Source organism: Hoplias malabaricus, chromosome 6 (assembly GCF_029633855.1).
Source record: "Hoplias malabaricus isolate fHopMal1 chromosome 6, fHopMal1.hap1, whole genome shotgun sequence".
NCBI lineage: Eukaryota > Metazoa > Chordata > Actinopteri > Characiformes > Erythrinidae > Hoplias > Hoplias malabaricus.
Window position 1 is genome coordinate 40445461 of NC_089805.1, and position 6503 is coordinate 40451963.

Here is a 6503-nt window from a genome sequence, read left to right on the forward strand (position 1 = left end):
TCTGTGTCCGTGTGGGTTTCCTCCGGGTGACTGTCTGTGAGGAGTGTGGTGTGTTCTCCCTGTGTCTGCATGGGTTTCCTCCGGGTGACTGTCTGTGAGGAGTGTGGTGTGTTCTCTCTGTGTCTGCGTGGGTTTCCTCCGGGTGACTGTCTGTGAGGAGTGTGGTGTGTTCTCTCTGTGTCTGCGTGGGTTTCCTCTGGGTGACTGTCTGTGAGGAGTGTGGTGTGTTCTCCCTGTGTCCGTGTGGGTTTCCTCCGGGTGACTGTCTGTGAAGAGTGTGGTGTGTTCTCTCTGTGTCTGCATGGGTTTCCTCCAGGTGACTGTCTGTGAGGAGTGTGGTGTGTTCTCCCTGTGTCCGTGTGGGTTTGCTCCGGGTGACTGTCTGTGAGGAGTGTGGTGTGTTCTCTCTGTGTCCGTGTGGGTTTCCTCCGGGTGACTGTCTGTGAGGAGTGTGGTGTGTTCTCCCTGTGTCTGCATGGGTTTCCTCCGGGTGACTGTCTGTGAGGAGTGTGGTGTGTTCTCCCTGTGTCCGTGTGGGTTTCCTCCGGGTGACTGTCTGTGAGGAGTGTGGTGTGTTCTCTCTGTGTCTGCGTGGGTTTCCTCTGGGTGACTGTCTGTGAGGAGTGTGGTGTGTTCTCCCTGTGTCCGTGTGGGTTTCCTCCGGGTGACTGTCTGTGAAGAGTGTGGTGTGTTCTCTCTGTGTCTGCATGGGTTTCCTCCAGGTGACTGTCTGTGAGGAGTGTGGTGTGTTCTCTCTGTGTCCATGTGGGTTTCCTCCGGGTGACTGTCTGTGAGGAGTGTGGTGTGTTCTCCCTGTGTCCGTGTGGGTTTGCTCCGGGTGACTGTCTGTGAGGAGTGTGGTGTGTTCTCTCTGTGTCCGTGTGGGTTTCCTCTGGGTGACTGTCTGTGAGGAGTGTGGTGTGTTCTCTCTGTGTCCGTGTGGGTTTCCTCCGGGTGACTGTCTGTGAGGAGTGTGGTGTGTTCTCTCTGTGTCTGCGTGGGTTTCCTCCGGGTGACTGTCTGTGAGGAGTGTGGTGTGTTCTCTCTGTGTCTGCGTGGGTTTCCTCTGGGTGACTGTCTGTGAGGAGTGTGGTGTGTTCTCCCTGTGTCCGTGTGGGTTTCCTCCGGGTGACTGTCTGTGAAGAGTGTGGTGTGTTCTCTCTGTGTCTGCATGGGTTTCCTCCAGGTGACTGTCTGTGAGGAGTGTGGTGTGTTCTCTCTGTGTCCATGTGGGTTTCCTCCGGGTGACTGTCTGTGAGGAGTGTGGTGTGTTCTCCCTGTGTCCGTGTGGGTTTGCTCCGGGTGACTGTCTGTGAGGAGTGTGGTGTGTTCTCTCTGTGTCCGTGTGGGTTTCCTCCGGGTGACTGTCTGTGAGGAGTGTGGTGTGTTCTCCCTGTGTCTGCATGGGTTTCCTCCGGGTGACTGTCTGTGAGGAGTGTGGTGTGTTCTCCCTGTGTCCGTGTGGGTTTCCTCCGGGTGACTGTCTGTGAGGAGTGTGGTGTGTTCTCTCTGTGTCTGCGTGGGTTTCCTCTGGGTGACTGTCTGTGAGGAGTGTGGTGTGTTCTCCCTGTGTCCGTGTGGGTTTCCTCCGGGTGACTGTCTGTGAAGAGTGTGGTGTGTTCTCTCTGTGTCTGCATGGGTTTCCTCCAGGTGACTGTCTGTGAGGAGTGTGGTGTGTTCTCTCTGTGTCCATGTGGGTTTCCTCCGGGTGACTGTCTGTGAGGAGTGTGGTGTGTTCTCCCTGTGTCCGTGTGGGTTTGCTCCGGGTGACTGTCTGTGAGGAGTGTGGTGTGTTCTCTCTGTGTCCGTGTGGGTTTCCTCCGGGTGACTGTCTGTGAGGAGTGTGGTGTGTTCTCTCTGTGTCTGCGTGGGTTTCCTCCAGGTGACTGTCTGTGAGGAGTGTGGTGTGTTCTCTCTGTGTCCGCGTGGGTTTCCTCCCACAGTCCAAAAACACACGTTGGTAGGTGGATTGGCGACTCTAAAGTGTCCGTAGGTGTGAGTGAATGTGAGTGTGTGTTGCCCTGTGAAGGACTGGCGCCCCCTCCAGGGTATGTTCCCGCCTTGCACCCAATGATTACAGGTAGACACTGGACCCACCGCGACCCTGAATTGGATAAGGGTTACAGATAATGAATGAATGAATGAATGAAATTAAATCTGAAACAGCCCAGCGTTGCAGACATTCTGTTCTTTCAGAGCAGAGTAAATACAAACTGGTTTTAAATACTCATTGAATCTAAATATGTCACATTTGCAGTATCCTTTTATAAGCAAATATTTGCTGATAACCTGTACATAACTAAACATATCCACATATAACCTGTTGTGGGACAAATTTATGGTTGAATAAATGAATTAGGAAACATTTTACTTCAGTGAATTACATAGATACATGTTTAATTTTTTTACTGGACAAGAAAACTAACAAGGAAAGGGAAATCAGGGCAAATTCATCCCTGCCGTTGTTTGTGTCTTGGGTGTGTCTTGCAATAAACGAAGAGCCGTCCTCGGCGGCGAACAAAAAAGCAGTCTTTACAGCGTTTTTTCAGAGCTGACTTCGTTTTCATTCCTGCAGACGGCTGCGCACACATCAGCTGCTGGCACTGTCCGAGTAAAGCTGGACGGAGCGGACGCTGGAGCTCCTGGACCGAGCTGAAGCCTCCTCTGAGTGACGTAAACATGGCTGACATGGTGGATACACAGCGATGTCCAGCTGTGGCAGGTAAAGAGCCGACTGCTGCAAACTTCACAACACGGGACAGCTGCCGGGTCAGAGAGCTAACCACACACGGGAGAAACAGAGGAGCCATGGCGCCACCACCTGGAGAAAGAGGATGAAGGAAATAAGTTAGGACTGTTTCAGACTGGGACATGCTGGGTCAGAGCTGTATAATCGTGTTGGGCAGATACTCACTCACGTAAATGTACTATAATGTACTATAAAAAAACAGAGCTACTTCTCATCGGTCCTCACTCCTGGGCTCTTGCTGTGAACAGAGTTGTGGCTCATTTTCATTTAAAGGAACAGGCACTGAAACTGGTCATTCAGAACAGGGCTATTCAGACACTGGACGAATGCTGCTGTGGTGTTTGACCCTTGTGGTATGTTGACAAAAGTAGTTGTAAAGTTCATATTAAGACCCCAGAACTGTGTACCTTTGAGGGCGACACACACACACACACACACACTTTTTTGAGCAGCAAAGCCACCTACCAACTTGATTTGAGACTTTTTACCCACCTCTGGATGCATACAGCTGGAGGTCAGTCTCAAACTACTTTAAAATGGATTCTAAATTATGCTTTTGGGGGCAAATAGATTCGTATGTACCTCTCAATTACTTCAATACCCCACTGAAGTGGATGTTATATGTGCAATTGTGCTTTGCTGATAATGTAGAATATTTATATACCATTAACTTCCGGGTGCTTTAAGCAGAGGTTTGCATGTGGCACGAGAAAACATGGCTATAATACTGATGAAGATACTGATGAAAAACGCAAAAATGAAGTCTAAACGGAGCACAATCAACGCCAGTGTATTTGTATGATGTCTGTGTGATTGTGAAGCCTTAAGAGACTTCAGAACTCTTTATGCAGACATTACCTCTCATTTTAAACTAAGTTTAAAAAACTGAACATCGTGCACTACACGTTACAGAGTAAAACACAGCAATCCAGCTTTAAAATACAGAGCAGGGCAGTCTCAGGAGAGCAGTCGGTTAGCTAGGTCAGCTAATGCTAGGCTCTATAGCTACAGCGCTAAATTACAGGAATCCCTTTTATATTTTCACAAAGTTAAATGAACTTAAAGTCAGGGACACAGACCTGTTTTGAGACCCTGTATTGTGCTGATATCTGCACCTCCCGGAGCTGTTTTTAATGTACTTTTCTTAGCTATTTGACTGTACGCATGTCTCAGAGCAGTAGCTCGATTTGCAACAGCACGTCCTGTGACGTCTGTGACTTTCAGGAAAGTCACTGAGAGCGTCTCATTCAGCAACGTATGTACCCTACACACTATACCCTACTCCTTATACCCTACACACTATACACTACTCCTTATATCCTACACACTATACACTACTCCTTATATCCTACACACTATACTCTACTCCTTATACCCTACACACTATACCCTACTCCTTATACCCTACACACTATACCCTACTCTTTATACCCTACAAACTATACCCTACTCCTTATACCCTACACACTATACCCTACTCCTTATACCCTACACACTATACCCTACTCTTTATACCCTACACACTATACCCTACTCCTTATACCCTACACACTATACCCTACTCCTTATACCCTACACACTATACCCTACTCTTTATACCCTACACACTATACACTACTCCTTATATCCTACACACTATACACTACTCCTTATATCCTACACACTATACCCTACTCCTTATACCCTACACACTATACCCTACTCTTTATACCCTACACACTATACCCTACTCCTTATATCCTACACACTATACCCTACTCCTTATATCCTACACACTATACCCTACACACTATACCCTACTCTTTATACCCTACACACTATACCCTACTCCTTATACCCTACACACTATACCCTACTCCTTATACCCTACACACTATACCTTACTCCTTATACCCTACTCCTTATACCCTACACACTATACCCTACTCCTTATACCCTACACACTATACCCTACTCCTTATACCCTACACACTATACACTACTCCTTATACCCTACACACTATACCCTACTCCTTATATCCTACACACTATACCTTACTCCTTATATCCTACACACTATACCTTACTCCTTATACCCTACACACTATACCCTACTCCTTATACCCTACACACTATACCCTACTCCTTATACCCTACACACTATACCCTACTCCTTATATCCTACACACTATACCCTACTATTTATACCCTACACACTATACACTACTCCTTATACCCTACACACTATACCCTACTCCTTATACCCTACACACTATACCTTACTCCTTATACCCTACTCCTTATACCCTACACACTATACCCTACTTCTTATACCCTACACACTATACCCTACTCCTTATACCCTACACACTATACCCTACTCCTTATACCCTACACACTATACACTACTCCTTATACCCTACACACTATACCCTACTCCTTATACCCTACACACTATACCCTACTCTTTATACCCTACACACTATACCCTACTCCTTATACCCTACACACTATACCCTACTCTTTATACCCTACACACTATACCCTACTCCTTATACCCTACACACTATACCCTACTCCTTATACCCTACACACTATACCCTTCTCTTTATACCCTACACACTATACACTACTCCTTATACCCTACTCCTTATACCCTACTCCTTATACCCTACACACTATACCCTACACCATTAAGCTACTCTCTAGACCAGGGGTGGGCAATCTTATCCACAGAGGACCTGTGTGGCTGCTGGATTTTAGTCCATTCAAGCCAGAGCACATCTGATTTCACTCCTTTAATTAGTTGGTTTCAGTACAACTACAGATCATGTGACCTCCTAGATGGTTGCTTATCCAATTCAGGGTCGTGGTGGGTCCGACGCCTGTCCATGAACACGCCCTGGATGGGGCGACAATCCATCTACGTCTATGACATTAGTACTCAATATAGCTGGACTTCGTTCCAGGTCCAGACCTAAATGTAATTTATTACAAACCCACAACAATACATTGAAGAAGGGGGGGGGGGGGACACACCTCACACTCCATCAAAAATTTGCATAACGTTTCTTTTTTATGTTTTCATTTTTGTTTTGTTTTGTTTGTGGTCCACAAGTCTGCAAAACTCTTTCCAGAATTGCACTGTACAAAGAAAAGTTGATAGTAATGTGGACTCAATGTGTTCATTTGACCTCCCTGGACCTAAAACCCCAGAAGAAATACGGCAAATGGAACTCTTAAAATTCATCAGTGTACACTTATTTAAATGTTACTTAGAAACAAAATGTTTATATACACTTGCAACAATTTTACTGACGGTTGTCCAGTATCAGTGATCTGAAAATGAACTACTTAAGGACTGAGGACATGCTGAGTAAAGGGCATCAGCTAACTCTCAAAAATCTACCGCATATTTCATAGGAAGCAAAATGATCTATGATGCTATATTTGTGACTAATAAAACCGTACTTAAAAACAAAACAAACAAAAAAAATGGGGGTTTAAGTTCAAAGTAATCCAATATTAAATTAATAAAAGTGTGTGGTATCATGTGTTAAGACTAAAACAGCAGTGCCCTGACATCTAGGGTCCTTTGAGAAAAAGCCTATGACATGTTCCCTTAAGTAAGCTGATTGAGACGTACCCCAGATATATTCCAGTGCGGGTCTTCTGCTTGTAGCGCCCCCTGTAGACCTGGAGCACTCAACTCACTGTGCTTATAGATCCACAAGATTTGCGGTTGTGTGGCTTAAACTCTCTTGATATTTATATT